Here is a 25,149-nt window from a genome sequence, read left to right as displayed (position 1 = left end):
GAAAGAACTGCCTCTGTGTGACATTGAGACTCTCTTTAATACTAAATAATGATGAACACTGCTATTTCTTTATCGAAACACCTTTGTAAAGATACAATGTTCATGGTAACTGACAGTTCTAGTGCTAAGTATAAGCCTTAATGTTAGAGAAATGAACCAGAAAGGCATGAAATGTGGAGATTTAGAAGAGTAATGGTAGGCTGCAGGGCTGAAGAGAAACTAGTAGCGTTGTCACAAACATGGGGACATGTGAGAAAGGCCATAATTGGAAAGGTTGTCACTATGAGCTGTCAGCGGTCAGCAGCATTCAAATACCACAGTTCATCCAGCTATAGCCTTGAACTGTGCTATGATGTGGTCACAGGAACATTTGCAAAACACAGAGGTATTCAGACTACACTCCTGTAAACACACACACACACAGTGTGTGTGAATGTGTGTGTGTATATCTATATCTATATCTATATCTATATCTATATCTATATCTATATCTATCTATCTATCTATCTATCTATCTATCTATCTATCTATCTATCTATCTATCTATCTATCTATCTAATGGGGGCAGTACCTAAAATTAGCTGCAACCTATTAATTTAAATGACATCTCTTATGTTTCCCCCATCCATTTTGCAAACCTGATATTGCTTTTATGCATACACTACTAAAGCTATTCTGAACCAGGATTAATATTTTACCTTTATACACCAGGAAAAACACAAATATCATGCAATGTATATTGATAGGTTTCATGTGCTTATTGTGGTGCTCATTTATGCGATATTTGTAAAATCGAAGTCAAAAGACAGCTCCATCAGTAGCAGAAAAAAGCTATCAGTTCCATCAGTTAACCAGTGTAGAGCCGCAGAGTGCCCCTGGCAGGGGCTCATGGGGAAAGGGAGGCAACATATGGCCAAGAACTGGAAACAAAAAACCATGGGATCAAGACTTTGAACCAACAGGATCCTCAAAAAGGTGATGAGGAAGATACCATTTATTTTGATTCAATACAGGGAATAGAATTTTGGGGAAACTGGATAAAGTTATTTCCCAACTGCCCCCTGTAGAGACTTAACTGAGACATAAATCAGACTGAATGGAAATTAATTTTTAAATCCCCATTTTAAAAAAAGCCTATAATTACTGGCAGGAACTTCTTTCAGTCAATTGTGCACACAGAAACATTTGGAACAGTGGTGGGATTCAAATTTTTTTACTACCAGTTCTGTGGGCATGGCTTGGTGGGCGTGGCAGGGGAAGGATGCTGTAAAATCTCCAGTCAGAGGTGGGGATTTGCCAGTTCTCCAAACTACTCAAAATTTCCACTACCAGTTCTCCAGAACTAGTCAGAACCTGCTGAATACCACCTCTAATTTGGAACCTATTTTTATCCTACACAACTTGGATGTGTGGACTATAGTTCCTGTAAAATAATAAGAAATAAATAATCACTTTTCTGTAAGCCTTGGGGGATCATATTTATCTGGTCCAAATGATGGGGCATTCTCTGTTTTTAAACAGTGGATCCAAGAGACCATTGGTATGAAAGTCAAAAATGTGGAGGTGCCTCTCTCCTCTTAAGTGTAATCTGTTGTCTTTCACAATAGGGTGCATTTCTATTGTTTCCCCCTTTATAAAGATGGGAACACAAGCTGCATCGGGGAAGAGAGGGAAAGTTGTGAGGAGGACAGAGAGAAGAACAGACCCTTAAAGGAGCTGAACAAATTTGACTTCACAGCAGCTCCCCTCACCCCGCATACTATCAATATGGAAATGGAAGATAAGGACTTCTAACCAGAGGTGGTATTCAGCAAGTTCTGACCAGTTCTGGAGAACCCGAAGCAGAAATTTTGAGTAGCTTAGAGAACTAGCAAATACCGCCCCTGACTGGAGATTTTACAGTATCCTTCCCCTGCCATGCCTACCAAGCCACGCCCACAGAATCGGTAGTAAAAAAATTTGAATCCCACCACTGCTTTTAACCCTCAGGAGCTGCATTCTGTTCCAAGCATGTAATTCAAAGGAATGTACGCAAGGCAAACTATTGGCATTGAAGATGCATGACGAGAGATCAGAGGTGATGGGCTTTTTGTGTGATATGTCAAGAGAAGAAAACACTTGCTGTTTTAATTTTTCTCTGACGCCCTTTTTTGGGTAGTCTTTTGCCTCTGTTCACCGGGACAAAATGAAATAAAGGCAAATTAGCCGAAGCCGTCCACATTTCAATGTCTTCACATTTTCATTCTATGCAGCTGCCCCACGAAGTGCTATTTTGTCTGCTCTTATAAAGAAGGCTGGCTGAATCCACTAGAAAACTTGAAATACCAGGGGCACCAAGAAGATTTCAAAAGAAAACCAGGAGAACTTTCTGCCTGCAAAAGAAGAGGGAGGGATACAAGTGGAGTGGGAAGGCACCTGACATTTGAAAACAAAACTGCAACCTGGAGGGGAGTCCCAAAGGAAAGCAGGAGGCTGGCCGCAAAGGGTCAAGAGCATATGGCTGGGGATGCACCAAAAGCCTTTCCTCTGAGGGAGGAACACATGTTTCAGCTACCAGAAAGGGATGGAATTGCTCTCAGCTGGGGGAGCAGCATGTGACATTCTCAGCAATGCAGAATGCCCTTTGGATGATGCTTGACATCAGCAATACACCCGTCTCACCCTTCTTTAACCCACAGGCTCATGTGTACATTTCTAGCCTGCATTCCATCTATCAAATACAGTACATGCAGGAGGAGAGGTATGGGTGAAGAGACAGACAGAAGGGAGCCAATGAGGCAGGAGGCTCAGCGTTCAACTGGCTGGATCTATTGTTCTGAATCCCATCTGCAAAATAAGCAATGCCCCCATCCAAACCCATCTGTTATCACATAGCTTTTTTTTTTTTTTTAAATAACAGCACACAGCATTTCATAATAAGCTCTCCCCCTCCCCTTGCATTTTAAATCTTGGGCTATTCAGACAAAAACACATAGCAGAGACCATTCTAAGTAGCTGCTTTTTTTAAAAAAAACTATCATATCATGCTCAGGTTTCATTAGCAAAAGTGGAGATTTATGCGAGGGTGAATTTATCTTCTCTTCCAAAAAGTAGCCTCCAAAAAGCCAGAGGGAAGCCATCCGAAGGCCCATTGTAAGGCACAGTGAGAGATGGGGAGGTCAGTAAAATCAGACAGAGCTTTCCAGACAACATTAAAACCGTATTAATGGGCTGTGGTCCACTTCTATAAATAAATCTTTTTTAATACAAAGGAAGTGAAGATGATCTCAGATTTAGTATGATATTCCTTTCAATCTGTATTAACATGAGGAGAGACAGTTTCATTATGAAAGTAGTGCAGATTAATAACCTTCACCCAGTTTTCTTAAGTGCTCATAATCCACAAAAAAGCTATTTCAATTTTGTGCTTGTTTAATGCAGTGGTAGTGGCGGGGGAAGGGGAGAAAACCTTCAATAAACAGGAACCATCGAGGAATTTACAGAATTTATACATTACTTAAAAGCACTGATATTGTAATTTTATTAGAAAGTAACTGCTTACAGCCATGCTTACAAGCTGTGCTTGTTTACATCTTATGCTCTATACATTTTTTGCCTTGAACTTTCTGCCCTAATTGGAAGTGAGGTGTCGCTAATGTATACTTTCACCTTCTAACGTTCTAATTCTGGTAACTAGAATTAGAGAATCTCCCAGGCTTTGGGTTAAGCCGGTTGGAGCCCCTTGCTGGGGTCTGATATGTTTGTTATTCTTGATACAGTTTTATCATCTTCTTTTTTGTTACTTTATATGCTTATTATTTTGTTCCTGTGAGCTGTCCAGAGTGGACTGAAGTTGGGTGGCAAAATAAATGAATAAACTCTTTTATTGCAACTGAGCTTACTCTGCAGATTCAGCCCCATATGTATTTAAAGAGTTAATCTGTCATGGCTATCAAAAGTAATATTTTAATTCTGACAACCAAGTCCATATAAAACTTACTTACAGATTGTTACGTTTACTATGTTACCTCCAGTTAAATTTGATGTTTCTTAAGTTATCAATACATTGGACTTCTATGCATTTACTTATAGCAATAGAAGAGATATGTCACTTAGGGTTGAACTTAGAGTCCTTAGTGCTCATCAAGTTCACCTGGTTGCCTCCAAACAGATTTCCTTACTCAACATTTCCTTACCCAACTAAGCAACATCTTCAGTGCTAGAAGATGATGGGTTTTGCTCTGTTTCTGTATAGTAGCTTGCCCTCTCCCTTCTAGTGCTGAAGGTGTTACCTAACATCTGCAATCAAACAACCAAGCTCAGACAGCACCAAGGACACCATATGATTTTTTTGTAAATAGTACAGATTTAATGAATCCATTTTAAACAGATCTAACTTCTTGCAAAAGCCATTTCTCTGTTAACTCATTCAAATGGATTGTCTCTCGTATTTGTTTACTTATTTCATCTACTACCAGAACAGACATGTTACATAGTAGAGCTCTCCAAGTCAAGTCGTGTTGTTGTACCATTCATGTCTTCCAATCATCTTGACTCCTAGTGACTCTCTTTCATCATTTTAATCGAGTGTTATATTTATAACCGCTTTTACATATCTATTTTTTAGTATATTGTAAGCTGCATAGTGTCACCACAAACAGCAAGATGGGTGGTATATAAATTAATTAATTATAAATGCCTTTGTGAGAAGGCACATTACCCCCAACCCAGAAATAACCCTGAGACTTCAAGACTAATAGAGTGACCTCCATGAATTTATCCAACCCCCCTCTTCCAAGCCACTGAAGAAGTCAATGGCAATCATCACATCCTGTGATAATAAATTCCTCATCTTTCTCATTTCAAATCACAAAGAACACAGAACAGTCTGGTTTCTCATGAGAGCACTCTCAAAAACAAAACTCTAATAATAACTTTGCTTTAGGCTTTAAAAGGTAAAGAAATAATATATGCTTCTCTAGAGAGGCATCTCTGATCAGAGTTACTTCAAACTTTTTTAATTTTTTAATCATCCAAAGAACACAAAAAGTGGAGGAAATCCTTTTGGAGTATAATGTGCTTGCAATGACTAAATGTTGATATGAATATTTATACAAGCCAGCTTCAGTACTTCTGATGTTTGTTATTTGTTTCATTTACCTAATTTAGTCACAAGTTGTGGCCCAAGACAAAAATATGGGTGCATTTATGTAGGAAGTTTTCTAATCAATAAAATGATGTTCCAAATGCATTTTATTGTTCATCACTTCTACAGGTCTTAGAATAGAAAAACCTACCATCCTTTATACTGTATTATGCATCTATGCTGGGGGGAAAAAAAAAACACCAAATCTCAAGCATGGGAAGCATATCCATGGTTTAAATTTTGTAAAAGTTACTGCTGAGACAGAGATCAAATTATATTTGATTTCCAATAGATAGATTCCGCCACCAGCTGAGGAGGAGCTCTACCATTTCCTAGTTGCAATTAAAGCAGTGAGAACTTTTACTTAATTAAAATTGTAAAACCACTGGGAGTTGTAAAGTAGCAGTTCAAAAACATAATGCTCATGCCTGCACTAGTACTAGATTTTCAGAATTTCAGAAATATTAGGATGACAGACAAATTAATGATGCATTCCACAATCATCCTGAAAGACACAAACTTATCACTTTTACTATTATTCCTTAGGTGCAAAATAAGGCCTGTGCTATTCTCTCAAACCTTTACCAGTACATTTCCGATGTAAAAACCCTGCCAAGTTCAGCTCATAGCTTCATGGGTATAACCAGTAAAAGCTGGAAACAGTAGGCTGATGGCTAGCAGTCAACTTCTTTTAGGATGTTTTCAGACTGCCAATCAAGTTTTACAACCATCCTGTTTTCACATGTTAATGAAAACTCTAAGTTAACTGTGACTACGGACTTGTTTTATATTCCAATGTTATTTTCACAGTACATTATCACAATATTTGTTCCTTGGTAGATATTGTAACTAACTTCAAATGGCAGAAGAATCATTCCAATGCACACAGCAATTGTCAAATGCAGCCACTATCTATCTACCTCAACCCTGACCCTCAATAAGTATGCTCAGAGCACCTCACTCGGCTTAGTATTTCCATAGTATCTCTATCTCCTATGGCATTATTCCTGTTAAGCAGTTGAGCCAGCTGATTTCCACTTAGCTGCGGTCAAAATGATGTCAGAACTTTTTTCCATAAGAAACAAGGGCTTTGTGACACATTGGGGTGAGGGCTGTTAATGATCTGAGGAAACTTTAGTCTCATCTTATCCTGCAGGCATCCCAACAAGTCTTTCAAGAGGAAAAATGACTTGTTCCCTGTTCAATTACCTCACCCGCAAAAGTCCTCCTCCTCCTCTTCCCGCTCCTCCCTCTCCTGCTCTCCAGGCTGCAGATCATTTATTTCACTTCTTTTTTTCATGGAATGGGAAGCTGAAGGGTTTTGTTGCTATTGCATCAAGTTCTATGGCAAGACAGTGATTTTAGCTCCTGGGTTCTCAGTACCATGTGACATTGAGAGTGAAGTCAGATTATTTTCAAGCATTGCTCGGGAAAGAATGATGGTGAAGAAATAAGAATCTCAGTTCTACAACACTGCTCTGGCAAAAATACATGGAATGGGAATTAGGGGTTTTCTGTAACAAAAGCATAAGCTTCACATACTCCTGCAATTAATGTGTTCCTATTAATTTTTCCTTCCTTCCTTCCTTCCTTCCTTCCTTCCTTCCTTCCTTCCTTCCTTCCTTCCTTCCTTCCTTTCCTTCCTTCCTTCCTTCCTTCCTTCCTTCCTTCCTTCCTTCCTTCCTTCTCCATCTCACAAACACATACAGACACTCCTGTACTGTAACCTTTATTTTAGCTGCTACTGTTAACAGTTAAACTGTTAAAATTTAACAGTTGCTTTTATATCATGAGCCTGCCGAGAACTTCTTTATATCTTCTTTCACAGCCCATGAGCTGAAAATAACATAGATCATTTGCCAACAAACATTTCCCTCTTCTTCATTCTCTACCCCACAAATATTATTCTACACCTTTTTTTTTTTTTGCAGTTACCGCTGCATTTTTCAACCAAGCAAAATGGGGCATGAAGAAAGCTGGTTTCTTCTCTATGTACCTCGAGATCAGATAATTGAGGTGCAGAAGAGAAGATTCCTTTATCCTTTGCAAACGAGATTTAGGGCAAAGTGTTGAACTTCATCTCACATTGTGAAAAAATCCACATATCTAGGTTCTGCACTCCAGAAATCTGTTTCATCTCAATTTCAGCCCAGTTGATCAAGGCTCACCAAGGGATATTTCCTGCCTAAAGCAAATGACCTCATTATGCCCCTGCCTCAATGCCACCTGAAGAAACCCACTGACTGGCAGCTGAATCTTACTTCAAGGAAGTAAAATTCCTCTACCTCACTTTATAAAAGCAAGCAGAATTAAGGGCATATACAATTCCCCCTCCCCCGCACTTTGCTACTATTCATTATTTTTCTTACATGGGACTTACTTGATACCTCTTAAATAAATTCTACAATTCTGCAGCAGGAACACATGAGCAGAGTAACTTGAAGTTTCTTGTGAGAATGGCAGAGCAACCTGAGCAGAGCAACTTAAAGTTTCATGTGAGAAAGATAAAACCCAACAAGACCCAGAAATACCAAAGACTGGAGGAGAAAGGAGTTCAGAATAATCTGTTCTCCAGCATCCTTGCCCATGACACCTATGTCATCCATCTTAACATTCAACCTAATCTTGAATTGTTCATACCACTGCAGTTCGTGTGCTACTCTAAAAGTATAACATTATTAGTTTATGGGATACAGCTTATATATGCCATGAACCTGTTTGTCACAAGAAGCCCAGTTTCATCTGATGTACTAAAACACACAAATATTTTCTACTTTTGCAAAGGATCGTTCACTTAGGGTTCACCCATTGTAATTCCTATCAGCAGGGGTAGGAAACTATGGCACCTTTACAACCTGTGGACTTCAACTCCCAGAATTCCTGAGCCAGTGTGGTTGCTCATCCCTGCCAAGAGTGTGCAGACAATCTGCTTTGAGATTTCCTCAATGTTTTAGAGATGTGGCTGGTTACTTTGCAAATGGAGGGGAAGAATCAATGTCATTGACAGAAATTAGGACTCATTTGAATACCACCATTCTGTGTTTTTTTTTTATTAAGGTTTCCTAAAATATAAAAGTAATCAACTAAAATTATTGCAGGTGAACAGGTTACAATAAGTAGAAAGACTGGTTTTACAAAGTAGGACTTGTAAGTTAATCATATATTGGACACAGGAACAGAAAATACGAACTCTACAGTGGTAACTAACCTGTTATATTGAGTAACATTGCATCATGTTGGCAACCAGGAACAAATATGATGAAGCCCTAATCACTTGAGAATGAGATATAGCACCTGTAGAGTCTTGAAAAGTCTTCAATCCTTCTGGGCATATGCTTTGATTCAACCCGTGTCACCATTTCCACCATATGAATCAAATTAATGAAGATTAATTTGAAACCCACGATCATTTAAATAGATAGATTAGTTAATGCTCATTCTGGTAATCCATTCTCCTCTTCTGCTTGAGGGCTATATTGGGACTCCTCAAAGCCAATGATACCAGAGTAAAATGTGGACCTTTGTAGCTTAGAACCATGTTATGACCCAAAACATTGACAATTGCCATTGACAATTTCAAACTATTTTCTTGGGAAAAAGTGAGAAAAGCAATCTAGGCAACTATGGATTGGAGCCTGAGAATTATTATTTTTTAAAGGGGAGGTAATGATTTCTTTAACAAGAAAATGTTTCCCTTGGATCAATTTCAGCTCCTACCACCCAGAGCAGCTTTTTCAGAGTGGGTTCCTCCCTCCCCTCCTTTCAATTTAGCCTATAACCCTAGATTTCCCAATGGATTCTCCTCCAAGTAAGAGTCAGGTCTGATCCCACCTAGTCCTTTTTCACCCTCTAAAGATTAAGCCAGGTTAGCTAAACGCCACCATCTGCTTTGATTAAAGGTTTCTTCAAGGTTTCTTTGTCTTGTAATGCTTGAACCCTAAAAGGGAAAAAAAATCTCAGAATTTTGCATCAAAAAGGAGAAACAAAAGGCACATAAAAGTAATCTGAACAATCATTGAAAAACAATATAAGAGCTACTTTTCCATAATCATTTTAATTAAATCTTATAAGTACCTCATCCGTCTCCACTGCTATTAGTGACTGCAGGCATACAATCCAACCACAAAAAGGAGGGAAGACACGCAGAAGAGAGGAATTCCCAGCCAATTTGGGGAGTCAAAGTCCATGCAGCTAGAGTGGCAATCAGGGGACAGGAAAACCATGCTGCATTAATTCAAATCTCTGTTAGGAACGATGCATCTGAAGGTTTTTGCGTATTACAGCAGCAGATTAAGTAATCAGTCAGGCTTTTTCAAGAGATCTCCATGGGACCATCATAACACGTAAGGCATTTGTGTTTTAAAATAACACAGTAGAACAATGTAAGTTTTGGTTACAGCTCCATAGCGTTAAGTACTGTGATACTACAGCATATGGACATGCCACATACTATGGACCCTGACATTTTCACTGCTAATGTCACCAGCAGCTTCAGGCTTTTCCCCTATAAATCAGCTAACCTCTTTCCCCTACAATCAGACAAAGTGAAAAGCTTATATGGCTGCCATTAGGATACAACATGAACCTTTGCCAATTGCCAATCCTATTTGTTGGAAAGGTTTCAAGGATTTAATCTATGAAGTTAAACATTCCTCGCAGGGAATGGCTTAATCGTGTCTCCATTCCTCAGCTGTTTTTCATACCAAGGGTGGGCAAATCAGGAAGTAATGCTCTTCTGCCCTCTTTGTTAAAAGGCAATACTGCTTAAATTTCTGCCTGACACGTACTTATTAAACAGAGAGGGGGGAGGGAGGGAGAAAGAGAAAGAGAAACCCTGCCAAGAAAGAGAATGTGGCATTGCCAGGTCTACTTTGCTTCCCTTTCTGAACTGCTCTGACTTTAACATTTGAATCCAACGCCTCTTTTAGGGCTAATCCCAGAGCTAATCCTTTAAAAAGCACCTTTCTCTCCTTCTCTTTTTAAATATATCAAAAACTTGCCTCTGGGGCATTTTTTTTCCCTTTGAAGAAAGCAAAGACAAATTAAAGTGTAATGGCTCAAACTCACCTTCTGACTCTATGTGATCTAACTCCAGTTGCTAATAATAAGCCAGGTTTATGAGGCATGGAGGTGTTTTTATATATCAGCTTAGCTCTGTCAATTTACACAGCTCTTCCCTCACCTCTGCAGAAGCATTAAATCACTCGTCTTTATAGGCAGCAGGGTAGGGGAAGGCCTGAGCAAGCAATGGGCTGGAAGGAATGGGTGTGAGGATCTTTTTTTTAATTTAAAAAAGCAGACAGGGAATGACAGAACATCAAAACCCATTTCAAATGGTTTCAAGAGTTTGACAAAAGTAGTACCGTTTTTCTCGTATAATAAGGCTGGGTCTTATTTTTTTTGAGCCCCCCCAAAATGGCTAGGCCATCTTTTCGGGGGTGACTTAATTCCCCCCCCCTTGCATCTTCGGGCAGGCGGCGACGGTTTGGATGTTGACCTCAGTGTTGGTGGGTCACTTCATATCGGGGTCAACGCAGGCAGCACCATATCCAGGTGTGCAACAAAAGTACTTCCTAATGGCAAGCCCACCCACCATTCCCCACCATTTCTCATGTTTTAATATAGGCCTTAATTTGGGGGGAGGGGCTTAATTTCATTTCATGCCTATAAAACATGCTGGGACTTCCTATTGGGGGAGGCTGTATTGTTGGAGAAACAGGGTATAACTTGGATGCCATACAGATCTAATATCAAAGACCCAGTTAATGTGCACTGATGCACTACTTGAGTAATTGCAAGTAGTCCTTGACTTATGAGCACAATTGAAACCAGAATTTCCATTGTTATGCAAGGCGGTTGTTGAATGAGTCACATCCGATTTTCTGACACTTTTTGCTAAGAGAATCACTGTTACGTGAATCATGTGGTTCAAACCCCCATTGACTTTGCTAGTTGGAAACCAGCTGGGAGGGTCACAAATGGCAATCACACCACAAATGGGACGCTGCAACTGTTGTAAATACATGTCAGTTGCTAAGGGCCCAAATTTTGATCATGTGACTCTGGGAATGCTGCAGCAGTCATAAATACAAAGGATGGCTATGACTTTTTTCATCAAATGATTTTTAATGAAATGATTAAATCCAGGATTACCTGTAAAGGCTGCCCTCTTCATAGCAATCCAATGAGGTTATCTGTGCCTCAGTTAGATAGAGAAGCCATAATCCCATTATAGCAGAATGTTTTCCAAAGTTTGTAGATATTGACACATGTAGAACTAGCCAGAGTGAACAGATGTAAAAAGACTGAACAGTTAATACAGACCACGAGAGAGGAATGTTGCTGAGACAGCTATCAGGGATGGGCATTTGGATAAGGTGAAATGCTTAAAAACAACCATCATAAATTGAGGACTATCTGCACTGTGAAGTTGACACTTTCCCTGAAAAGCTGAATATCTGGCTATTGTGAATTGTTCTGTTACTTTCAATTATATAAGTTGCGAGAGGAATCCTTGTAGATCAAATTTTAAATACAGTATCATGAAAGATGTGTTTTAGATTTATAAATATATCAACAGCTTTTCCAGTATTTTTTTTAAATCTAGCATTTTTCTCTAAAATGTTTAAGCAGTTAGTTGGAGAGGGGAGATAGCAGTCAAAGCTTTTTCTCTTTAGATATGAACTTTGGACATTTTTGCTTTGTCATTTACACAATAACTGTGAGTTCAAAAGCATGCAAATACAGTAGATAAATAGGTACCACTTCAGTGGGAAAGTAACAGTGCCCCATGTACCTTGGTGTATATTCATGCTGGCAACATGACCATGGAAGAGTCTTCAGACAACACTGGTTCCCTTAGCTAAGAAAAGGAGATGACCTTCCCTTGAATTGGACACAACTGGGCAGGGGAAACCTTTACCTTTAATGGATGGTTGGCAATTTCATTTAGGTTTTTGGCCACTGGATCTATTTTGTAATTCTTAATTACAATAAAATGCATTAGAAAGAATGATCTACACAACAAGCATCCTCTTAGAGCAACACATGATATCAGTGAAATTATCACTTACAATGTCCTATTTAGCCCTGAGTAAAAACATGAACATGATGGGGCAATTTATGTATTTACTCCACAGTGGATCTGCTGTTGATTTAATTTTTCTCTTCTGCCTCTTTGTAGTCTATTTCGCAGTTTGATACTTGGACAGTAAATAATAAATAAATTCTCATACAGTATTTTCTAACATTTCCATTTGTCGACAATTCATCGCTTTGCCTAGGTTTTTAATATATATTAAGGTTTTTATTTATATACTTCTCCTCTGTAGCATACCCCTTGACACCTATAAAATGCAACCACCTGGTATTTTCAGGCTTGGAAAGATCTACATCATCTATAAATTGTAAAGTGGGATGATACCAATATATTAAAAAATCGTTTCATTGTTTACAAATACAGTCACTGAGAATGTGGTCCAAGGTCTACTTTAAGAAATAATTATTTCCTATTTTCTGAAAGCAGGAATGTAGATTTTATTTATACTATCTATTCAACTTAGAATCTACCACAGGGGTGTCAAACTCAAGGCCCATGGGCCGGTGCTTAATCTGGCCCACAGGGCCAGCCTGGAAATAGCAAAGAACCAGCCCATAGTATCTCTGGCAGCCAAAATGAGGTGTCGGGGGGGCACGCATGAGGACCCCATGCCCCGTTTTGGCCAGCAAAGTGCTGCATCTCCCCACTGGCCCATGGAGAAGAACTACAGTGCTGATCCAGCCCTCAAAGAAATCCAATTTGACACCTCTGATCTAACAGATACCTACAGCTCACTTTAATGGATCTTGAAAGGGAACAAAAAGAGGAACTATATTGTATTTGTTTGGACATAAGAAAAATTGTTAATTCACATTTTGATCTTCAATTGGCATGTGGGTTTTTCACATTTGATACCTGACTGTGACTTTGGATTTGCCTCTCCGAAGTTTAAAACTACAAGCTGCGGAAGTGGTTATGTTCTTTCTGAACAAACAAAATGCTTCCACTAGAATCGTAGAATACAGTAAAAATCTGAGGCATCCATCTTTATAAACAGGCTTTCTCTTCATGTCAGCAATAAATAACAAAAAGCAGTTTATAATTATGTTCAACAATTTAAATTATTATAACACAACTAGCAACCAAAACAAAATACTATCCTGTAGATACAAAAATTATATCTGAGTTAGCTATAAAATAAGTTGCCAAATCCTAAAATTTCTTATAGTATCTAATATGCTTAAATCAGGGGTCTCAAACTTGTGGCCCATGGGCCAATTGCAGCCTGCAGGATGATATCCTGTGGCCCCCACCATGATATGAAAGTATAATATTAGTGCGGCCCGCAGGGGGAATGGACCTCTGAAGGGAGTCCTGCCCACCGTTCCTCGTCGTGGCTTCTTCTCCACCCTGAACTTTAACAAGTCCAAGTACAGGTCCAGACTTATTGATGATCATCTTCAAGCCATACTGAGGGTCTCAAGTACCTCCTCTCTCAAGCCAAATGTGGCTCAGATATGTGAGAGGAAGCATCAAGTCTCTGGCAGCAAGGAGTAAGCTGGAGAAGTCATGTTCTGAGGAACTGTTCATGATCTTCATTCAATGTTCCATTCATGTGTTCAGGACAGTTCATGTATTGGAGAAATCATTAACTGTTGATGACATTTGAGGATATTTTTTTAACAATGTTTTTTGTGGAATCCCTTATGTGGCCCAGCCTCACCCAGACTCTGCCTCCAGCGGCCCCCAGGTAAATTGAGTTTGAGACCGCTGGCTTAAATGCATCAGATGAGAGAAACAAAAACACCAGTATGAACACTTAATGTTTTACAAGTCTGTACTAAGATTGATCGGAGCACTCAAAAAAATGCTTCATAAAGCACATCAGCCAAAATGAAATCCCTTTTTGCAGTGTTAAAATAGCTGTATCCTTTGACAGGATGATGTAACAGCTTTGAAAGCTATTTACAGCTGTCTCCACATGTTTGTACATGCACATCTGTTTTGCTTCACTGGCAGTCCTGAGAGAAATATGTTTGAAGGTATGTCTATTTACACCAAGATAACAGAACCCCATTTGAAGCAGTGGCATGTAGTCTTTCGAAGGATGCAGCTACTTTTAACACTTCAGAGGAAGATCTTGCAATTGTGAAGTACCTCTTTGAAGCACCTCTTTGGAATGGCTTGCACAGCCTTAGTCTGATCTTTGAGAAAGGAATGGAATATATGCACCTAAAAAAAATTGAGACAGCACTCTTGATATCCATTATTCACATGAAAATAATTTTCAGAAACTGACCGTAGTAGAGGGGTGTGAGCAAGTCAACATTTGGAAGGTTTTTTTCCCTTCTTCTTCCATAACATGCATAGCCCAGGATCAGCTCCAATAAAATGTCTAGATTTTGACAACAAAAATGTGGTTTTTCTGCTGAAAACAAACGCCACCTACCTGACATTTTGTAAATGGAGTCTTTTTTGTAGATTCCTAACTTATTACCTTTCTGTACTCTAAAGGAGATTGCTTTCAAAATTGAGCTTGTCGAGTCAACAAGTTCAACTTTTGAATGATTGCCGGAATGTTTGCCTTCTGAATTAATTCGTTGCACTTTCCCCCAATTCTTCAGCCATCTTAAAGAGCAGTGCAACAAGGGGTAAGTCACTTCTTGTATAATAACAGTTGGCATAAGAAATTGCAATTGATTATACTGGAGTGCATATTTATTATGCGTATATACATGTGCAACTATCTGAATATCTATAAATATCTATGCCTGCCATTGTCACTGGAGAACAGATGTTAGCCAATCTGAAATGAAATCAAAAAAACAGATGAAGTGTAACAAAGATCAGTCAGTAAGGTAATTGGATGAAATTTCTATTGCCAAGTCAAGGATTTATGTTGCAGCTTCTACACCATGTGGTATATTGAGCACAACAGGATATGAAGAGAATATGACAACAAGAAACTAAAATTGTCAATACTTTCCTGTACTATAACTAAATGATTCCCTAGTTATTATACTCAGACTTCTGTAAAAAAAAATAGGAAAAAAACCCAAAGGGAGAAATATTTACAAATATTATTCCATATTTCCACAATTGAAGACCAGCTACAGTAAAATATTTTATCCTGAGATTTTTATTTTCCTCAGCATCCTGTCTGCACTTTCCTTCTTCAACTGAACTCCTTCAATCATTGATAAGATTTCACTCATATCTATTTCTACAGTAACATAATTCCTCTTCCTCAAAAAGAGATACAAATAAAAGCATCCACTCCAAAAACTGAGCATGATTTCAGGCAATAGCAAAGCAATTTAAGTAAATGCAAAGGAAGTCAGTGCCTCTTTAATAAGGGACACCACTGAGTGGGATCTACGGAATCATCACTTCATTAATTGCAATCACTTCACAAAGTTAAGATTTTGAAAAATGTGGTATACCAGGGCATTTGAACTCGGACAATATACTTTGCATGCCCTTTGCAGTACTCACTTATCAGCATTCCTAATGATTAGAATAACCAACCCCAGAAAGTATTCTTCATATGAGAGGCTATGGATGTATGCTCCATAAAGCAGTTTTCTTCTAAGGTCAGGACTGTCAATGTGGCTCTCATACCGTATTAACCTAAAATAAGACCCTGTCATCTATCTATCTATCTATCTATCTATCTATCTATCTATCTATCTATCTATCTATCTATCTATCTATCTTTGGTTATTTGGGGTTTCTCCTGTGTAAAATTGGAAGTGTCTAGGCGACGTTTCTGTTTGTGCCCAGGTGTTTGCCTGGCTAGTGGTGGCAAACACCTGGGCACAAACAGATCTCCCCTGATACCTCCAGCTCAAACACACCCCAACCAGGCACTCAGATGAAACCTAGCTTCCTAATAAATGATAGCCATCCATTTACTCGGAGCCAAGCTGCACTAAAGACCTCCAATAAAGAAACACAATGTTGCCAGCCAATCAAGACACAAAAAAAGCCACAAAACAGACAGAAGATATTAGAAACACCAATCAAGCAGAACACAGCAAACTCCAAGACCAATAAACACAGACCAAGACTCCCAACCAATCAGGATGAAGAAAAAACCATTCTGGGACAGCAGTAGGCTAGCCCCAAATTTAAAACTGAAACAACTGTAAAAGTCTGACTCACAGACGAACACAATACAGAAGCCTGATGATGGCAGATGAGATTCTACCGAAACGTTGCTACAACTTTAAAAGCACAACTATAATGACGTAGGAAAATACCCAAACAAAGCTGAATACCATACATACATACATACATACATACATACATGCATGCATGCATGCATGCATGCATACATACATACATACATACATACATACATACATACATACATGGCACCAAGTCTTATTTTCAGGGGATGTCATCCACTGACTAACCTCACTTGTGCGTGTCACCCCCAGCCTCCTTTTCATTGTCAGAAGCCTTCAGGAACTTCTTCTTCTACAGCCGGCAAGGCTTTCCTGACAGACTCTGCAGCCAGTAACAGAGTTCTGGATCAATCCAGAGCTTTGTTATCATCCACAGAGGCCTTCAGGAAAGCCTTGCCAGCCTTGCTGGCTGCAGAAGAAATGGGCCAGCAAGGCAGGTGTCGAGGTGTACAAGGCCTGGTTACAACTCTCCAAAGGTAACTAGTAGGGTAGTTCCACCCTCTACCCCCACCCTAGCTTAATTTTTACCTGTGCACTCTAGAGTGGGCAGGATCTTAATTAGGGCTTATTTTGAGGGTAGAATTTATATTTGGTGCATGTGTAAAACAATCAAACGAGGACTTACTTTCAGGATAGGTTGTATTTTCAGGGAAACAGGGTAGATGCCATCAAGCACAACACTCTACCAGTGATCCAACATTGGAGTCCCTTCTATGCTTCACCATATCTATGACCATTGTCCCATCCCCATGGTCATGTGACCATAATCTGAGTCCTTAGCAACTAGCATGTATTTATGACAGTTCCCCTATCATGTGATCACCGTTCATAACCTTCCCACACAGCTTTTGACAAACAAAGTAAATGGGGAAGCCAGGTTTGCTTAATGACTATATGATTCACTTAACAACTGCAGTGATTTGCTTAGCAACTACCTGAATTGCATTTTCTTATTTTATTTTATTACACAGAAATAGAAAAAGTCCTTGCAAAGAAATATCCTCCTTGCTTTCATATACCAGAGGCCAGCAACCTTTTAAAATGGCAAGTATGATTGTGCAGCCTTTCTCATCAACCTAGGCAACACCTAAATCAATCACTGAATATGTAATAAAGAAATATATGAATAAATAATTTAGCCAAAATCTTGTGAGTCTCCACTTGAGATCTTGTTCGATTTGGCTGTTTACATCCCTGGGTGTCTGTTGCTGGAATTGAACTGCCAGTCCTGATGAGTGGATACATACATTTTTCATGAATTAATGACTGAAAGAATACTTAGTCTACTTCTACTTAGTGCTATTTTTTTAATTCCACCCTCTTTTTTTTTACAAAAACAGTACAGAATCAAACCAGGAACTTGGGGCTGTTAATTAAGAAGAGAAAAGTATATCAGATTAGCTGAAGAAGCTTATCAAAAAGCAAGAGGGATTTAACAGAGTGAGGGTGAGTGATTCAAATAGGAGAAAAGATATATACATAATTAGATTCTGAAGACAAACAGAAAGAAACAAAAGAAAAAGAACAAAAATAGCCTGACAAATTATACTTAATTTTTTTTAAGTGCGAGTATGAAGAATCTAGACAATCTACCCAAACTTTCTGCTGTACACCTTTCCTTCACAGGCCAAGTGCCTACAGAGTTTTTGGCTCACACATATCTGTACTTCTGTAGACTAAAGAATACAACTTTTTCCCCCAAGCTTCATTTAAATTACTACTGTTGTACTTCTGTGCCAATGTCTTTCTGCATGACATTGTTTTGACCTGACTTCCACACAAACGTGTCTCTATCCCACAATTAATAGGGAAAAGAGTAACAGTAATTTCCCAAGCTTTACAGTATAGACATGCATTCACGTCAGCTTGAAGTTAGATCTACCCTTCCATGAGATAGGATACATCAAAGAAAAAAAATATTTGTATGTATTTTTTTTTCATGGCTTTCTTTCAGATGTTTCATCAGTATAACGATCAGATTTATGACAGGTTGAAGGAAACCAGACAGACAAGAACTGTGTCAATAGAACTACTTAGATGTACCTAAGTTAATATGGGAAAAACACTGAGATTTCAGTAGCAGTAATGGCAACTATTATAATTGTGGCACAATTATAGGGATGAAGATGAAGCAAAATGCTGAGTAAATTCAAAGCAATAGCCCTCCATCCAACTGTAAAAAAAAATGGTCAAATATTCCAATACTGACGTCCTGTACGTTTTCCAAAAGAATTTTTGGAACTGTGCAACAGAAAGATTCTTCTGCAAATATTATTACATTTCCTATGCTTAGCATATGTGACCCTTGAAATAGCAAGGTGCTTTTAAGATTTCCAGAAGGCACAGCCAATTTAAGAAGAAAGAAAGATCCCGTGCATTCTTGGTTCACTTCTGTAGAGCTGGGTGGATCTGTTCCTCTTTTACTATCCTGGACTGGCTTCAGAAGACTGAAGTAAGAGATAACAGATAATCAGAGTTGGAAGGGACCTTGTAGGTCATCTAGTCCAACCCCCTGCCCAAGCAGGAGACCCTACACCATTTCTGACAGATGAAAGTCCAATCTCTTCTTGAAAGTTCAAGTGATGGCGCTCCCACAGCTTCCAAAGGCAAGCTGTTCCATTGGTTGATTGTTCTCACTGTCAGAAAGTTTCTCCTTATTTCCAGGTTAAATCTCTCCTTGTTCAGTTTCCATCCATTATTCCTTGTCTGGCCTTTGGCTGCCTTGGAAAATAGCTTGACCCCTTCCTCTCTATGGCAGCCCCTCAAATATTGGAACACTGCTATCATATCTCCCCTGGTCCTTTTCTTCACTAGACTAGTCATGCCCAGTTCCTGTAACCGTTCTTCATATGTTTTAGTAAGTGAGCAGCAATCCATTCATTCCTGTATAAATTAGATTGAAATCAAGGAACCTATTGCATACTTTGCTCAGGACAGAATAAAGTTAAATGGTTTTAGAAATGAGAAAAAATTCCAGTGAGTTTGCTCTTGAAATTCATTTTAAAAAGACAGAATAGCACAAAAGACTGAAAGAAATGACATTCTGAAGTGAGCAATTATTTATAGAGAAATCGAGATGCAGTTTATTACATTCAGTTTTCCTAAATTACATGTTTATAATGAGAGTCAATTACATCTCAATTCATAACAATACAACAGATCATTAATACATGAACTATGATTCTCAAAGGAGCAACATGTTTGGTAAAGCCAACATTCTGTAATGGTTAAGATGCTAGATTAGGGACATCCAGGTGCAATTCTCCTTATCTACTGGCTGACACTAAATCAATCATAATCCTCAGCCCATTGAAATTTGAGTAAAAGGAGGGGCAGTTAAGAGTGCCAGATCTTTTTTTTTTGGGGGGGGGGGTTCTTAGGGCAAGGATGTACATTATGCAACCTGGAAACCATAGACATTCTTATTGTCAACCCACTTCTCCCAAAGGGAACCAAAAATGTATGACTTTTTGCAATCTTGCTTGGAGTATGTTTTAGAGTAGAGTAGAGGAGAGGAGAGGAGAGGAGAGGAGAGGAGAGAAGAGAAGAGGAATGTAAAATGGTAACTTAAGCTTAGCAGTCCATTTCATGGCTTAAACTTTTAAAACTGCCCTGACCACATCAGTGGTGGTATTCTACTGGTTCTGCCCAGTTCTGGAGAGCCAGTAGGAGCGATGAGCAGCAGAGACCGAACCAGTTCTCTCCACTACTCTGCTGGCTCTATTGTTGGGCCTGCCCATCCGCCCAGGCTCCTTTATCCGCTAAATTTGAAGCGCAGCACAGAATAGTGCCCCGCGGCAGCTGCTGAAGCGACCGGGATCCTGCAGGCTTGCAGGAGGTGAATTAGAATGCCTCTGTGCCTGCGCAAATGCCTCTGCCTGTGCAAAGTGCGCATTTGGTGCGCGCATACATGCAAAGTGTGTGCACGCACGCAAAGTGCGCCCACCAAGCCCCACCCACCGAACCAGTGGTAAAAGTTTTTGAATCCCACCACTGGACTACATCCAATTCTAGAGCGTGGTCTCTGTATTCAAAATGGTGTAATAATGCAAAGAGGAAAAAGAGGAAGACAAGGAGACAAAAAGCAAACATGAGAAAACTGTTCTTGCTCTTCTCCTATTCGCAACGCTGACTATACCTGATGTGCAATGCTACAGCTACATTATCCTAACCTGAACAAGCTCTAATTCATTTGACATGTGTGATGATGTCTTCACTTTACAAAATAGTAAAAGAAGTAGGTTATTCAAATAAGAATCAGTCTGCTGTCTCTCTTATGGACCAACAACACCATTCTGTATACAGTATACAGAGGGTCCTCATTCAGCAACCACTCATTTAGCAACCATTCGAAGTTACAATGGCACTGAACAAGGAGACTTATGGTTGCTCCTCAAGGTTCTGGTCATCGCAGCGCTCCTGAAATCATATGATTGCAATCCAGGTCCTTGGCGATTGGGACAAAAATGTGACATTGCAGCATCCAACAGTCACTTAATTGCCAGTTGCAACCTTCACTGCCAGCTGCCTCAAGCAAAGTCAATGGGAATGCTGGCAAGAAGTCACAAATCATATGATGTCATGCCTAACTAACTCCAAGATGATAGGGGAATTAATATTCCTAAGCCTTTTCTGAAATTACCATCAGGAACATCCTTCATGGTCTTCAGAAATAAATCAAGTGACAAACCCAACAGTATTTCACACTCATTCAACAATATTCTACAATATTCCACTTTATTAGGAAGCAGTAAAACCAACCTTCTGTAAAGAAACAGTCAAATATAATACTGAAGTGGCAAGCTAGAAATAAGCTATTCATGAGACCAATAAAAAAAGTCATATGGGCACTTGCTTAGCTACAGTCTGAAGCACGTTATTTATTATTTTATTTAAAATATTTATACTTCACCCATAATACTGAATGCCTCTGAGACATCACCTGTCTTGAGGGTTACAGTATAAAAATGCAGGTCACAGAGAGGAAAAAGGAAACAAGAGTGAAAGCAAAACCAGATAATTTGCGTTCTTGACATTTCAACATTCCTACAATGGCCAGCCATGATAAATGTGGGCTGTTTAGTGGCAGCCAGCCAAGATTTTGTCCAAATGACAAAAGATGTCATGAGGTCAGCACTCAAACTCTGTCCTTCACATGCATGCAACATGACAATGTCTGAAGAGAAAGGGCTGAATTTCTGTGGCAGTTTCACAATGCACTTTTTGTCATTTCCTTTCCCTCGCTCCCCAACAGCAAATGCACATGTTGAGGGAAGCCAAACTGTTATCATTTAACCAGAGCAACTGCTCCTATTGCTAATAATAACAATAATAATAATCGGTATTCACCATCAGTCAGTTGCAAAAGGCAGCTTTACTCAGAACAGCTTACATCCTGCAACGATACCTCTTAACATCAACAAACATTAATATCTCCCTAACCCAGGTCCTTGGGAAGGACTTGACAGGTGGATAAAATGCCAAATCCAGTCTAAACATCTGGCCAATTGTACGGTAAACCATAATTGTATATGTTGCCAAGGTAGTGGCTATGAAGCCTCTCTGTGAAGAGAGCCTTCAATCCAGATAATCACAAAACCACTCCAGGAAGACGTTCCTTCCTCAGATGAATGTTCATCCTTATAGCCTCTTGGTGCATTTCTGCACAGAAGAGAACTGAGTCAGAGATATTGTAATTTTGATGTCAGTCTTTTCAAGATTTCATCAAATATGATGAGCCCAGTGTTTGTATGAAGATTGCTACATGAGATAGTCTTCAGTTTTCTCTTCCTTTCCAAAATTAAAAACATTCTGAATACACTGTGCATAATACCACTTCTAAATATCCTACTTATTAAAAAAAAATACTTTTTTCAATCTTTTCCCCATTTACTACATATCCTTAAAATACAAGTTGGAATCACTTTATATGTCATCTAATCCAAGTCTTGATAACTACAGAAATCCTCTAAACCAGTGGTTGTCAACTGATGGGCCGGGGACCACTGGTGGTTTGTAATAAAATTTTGGTGGTCCACAGAGAAATGTCCCCCCCAAAGCACACACACCCCAAAGCAATTAATCCAGGTTGTATGGGAGGGCTGCCCACGTGGCCCACCCACCTGGTACCCATCCTTCAGCCGAGTGCAAACCTTACCTTGAGCAGAGCCATGAGAGCTGGAACTGAAAGGGGAGATCAACAGCGGGGGAGGGAAATCTGCCCCGGGGTGACTTGCTGACATTGGTGGGAAAGTCAGTCCCATATTCCAGACCTGCAATAGTCACAGGACTGGCCCTTTGGTCATCCCGAAGCAGCTGCTCCTTCATCCAGGTGCATCGGCCTGCCATGGACTGGAGGAGCTGCTCCGGGATGACCAAAGGGCCAGTCCTGTGACTACTGCACCTGTGGAATATGGGACCGACTTTCCCACCAATGTCAGCAAGCCACTGTCAGTCAAAATTCATATGAGTAGTCTGTGTGATTTAAAATTATGAGATTGGTAGTCCCTGAGGTCCAAAAGATTGGCGACCCCTGCTCTAAACTATCCCAGAGAGTGGCCATTATTTAGGTTATTTCTTTTGAACAAATAGTATTCTTCACCTTTATGTTCCATTTATAATTTCCCCAGATTTACTTAATATCTACAAGATCTTCCCTTGTTAGAATTTCTAATTCTTCCTGTCTGTTATTTATCAGGGTGTGGGAGGGTGTTGTGCTGCTGGACTCAAGGTCAAAGAAGATTCCAGTAGACTCTAATACCTTATTTCCACAAATGTTTAACTGGATCAGCAATGAAGTTAGTGTGTTATAGAAACACCAAAAGAAGTCATTTCATCCAACCAACTAATTTCAGAATGTTAAATTTAGTCCATGATACAGTCACATGATTAAGCTAGCTTGGCTCACTCAGATGTGATCAGTAGGTATCTAACATGGCTCTCTTGCCAGCAGAAAATCTAACTGTATCCCCAATAGCTTACTATGGATGCATTACCATTAACCTTAATCCTCATTTTAGTGATATCGTAATTTCTTATTTATGAACCTGCCAAACTTTAAAGATTGGGAAGGGACGAGGAAACAAGGGAGTACTGAAGACCAGAAAGATAAAAGAGGGTGTTGTGAAACATTAAAGTAAATGAACTAGATCCAGAGAGCTCTGGGTGGATCCAACCACCTACTCAGTAAATAAGACCAGAACGAAAAGCAGAAAACTCTTCTCTTTAAAGAGGAATTTCAAGCCTGGACCAAGTCCTTGGAAGACCTATTTTCTGTAAACATATCCTGAATTTGAAATAATCACCTATTTCATAAAATTGCTTTGTAAAATAAAACTTACTTTGTAAACAAAACTATACCCTAGTTAGGACAGAAAAGAATAACAGAGTTGGAAGGGACCTTCTAGGTCTTCTGGTCCAACTCCCTGCTTAGGCAGGAAACCCTACACCACTTCAGACAAATGGTTATCCAATATCTTTTTAAAAATTCCCAGTGTTGGAGCATTCACAACTTCTGGAGGCAAGTTGTTCCCCTGATTAATTGTTCTAGCTGTCGGGAAACAGTAATGTAAACGGGATATGTAAAGCTCACTTGTAAATCCCTTGAATTAAAACTATATGTCTTACTGATGCCTTTTTACATGGTTTCTAAAGCCCAACGGGCAAAGGAAAAAAAAAAAAGGAAATGGGGTATAACAGTAGTAATAAATGTTCTCTACACTCTCATGAGCTATTTGCCATAAGCTATTTGCTTATATCGAACTTGGAGTTCAACTCTTCACATTGATGGGAAAATGAAGGTGTGTCAGAGTTGGCCTTTTGCCAAACAGTTAGCACCTGGCAAGGTGAAGCAAATGAAGGGTATGGTTAGAATTACTAAAATAGTTTTCCGGCAAACAGGAAGAGATCTACAATGGTTTTCCCTCAATAAATCACTTTGAAAGCCGGATGCCTGATGCCAGCCAGCCAGCCAGAAAATGTGATGCCTGACATTTCTTAGGACAAAGACCAGTGCAATGTGGCCCCCCCTCCCTTCAAAGGCACTCCAGGGACTTAGCCCAGAAAGAGACAGAGGTCAAAGACAATGTCACTTCAATACTCTTTAGTCTCAACAGATCTCATGGATGAGCAGGCGGAAGCTTGCTGGAAAAGCTTGCAGAGGGATCCAGGAACCATTGTTGCAACCAGCCCCAGGAATACAACATTGAACAGGCAACATTTGCTGACTTATAATGCTGAATTATTTTGGGTGACTTACGACCCTAGAATTCTGCTTACCCTTTCTTTACCCATTTCTTCTGGAGTAGGACCCTAGAAATAAATATGCTTGTTGGGCTTTAAAATGAGATTTATGATAGTTTCACTTATACTCGTTTGGATTGCTCACAAGCTGTTTGAAAAGATTGCTAACCTGAAAAAAAAATAGTGGGATGGTGGAGAGGAGGAGAGGGAGAGGTAGTAGGTAGATAGACAGTAAGAGCCACTATACTATCTGGCTGTATACCTGTCCACTTATCTGATTAACAGCTAGAGAAAACAGCTGCACCCTTGAGGTACATACTTCTGTCTCAGATCTCACTCCAAGATTTCATCAGCCTCGGAAGTCTAAAACTTAAAAGAAACTTTTCCTGGGCATAATAAAGTCATTGCTAGTGAATTCACTTCAGAAGAGACAACTCAAAGGTGAGTAATTTGGGGCCAAGGAAAGCTCACTTTTTAGATGTGTTTTTAAAATCGCCTTACAACTATAATTGAAGTCAAAATTTCTATTCCTAAGAAAGACAGTGAGTTTTGGC

At 39.4% G+C, this 25,149-nt stretch overlaps 1 protein-coding gene and 1 pseudogene across 9 annotated transcripts in view; both read right to left on the bottom strand.

Moving 5' to 3' along the window:
• The window catches only part of TSPAN4 (tetraspanin 4), a 754,211-nt gene that overhangs the window by 420,695 nt on the left and 308,367 nt on the right, over window positions 1–25,149 (bottom strand). Inside the window, exon 1 of one of the 9 annotated variants that reach the window (XM_087920961.1) lies at window positions 9,200–9,224. The exons of the other annotated variants lie outside the window; for them this stretch is intronic. The gene's annotated coding sequence lies outside the window, so the exon portion shown is untranslated. Of the gene's footprint in view, window positions 1–9,199; window positions 9,225–25,149 lie in introns of those variants that run through there. 9 annotated transcript variants of the gene reach the window in all.
• LOC148128094 (uncharacterized) overlaps window positions 1–25,149 on the bottom strand; it is a 142,742-nt pseudogene that overhangs the window by 19,275 nt on the left and 98,318 nt on the right.

This window comes from Pseudonaja textilis, chromosome 1 (genome assembly GCF_049901715.1).
Source record: "Pseudonaja textilis isolate UNSWEBS1 chromosome 1, rPseTex1.2, whole genome shotgun sequence".
NCBI lineage: Eukaryota > Metazoa > Chordata > Lepidosauria > Squamata > Elapidae > Pseudonaja > Pseudonaja textilis.
Note: the sequence above shows the minus strand (reverse complement) of the source record. Positions and strands in the feature narration are given on the sequence as shown.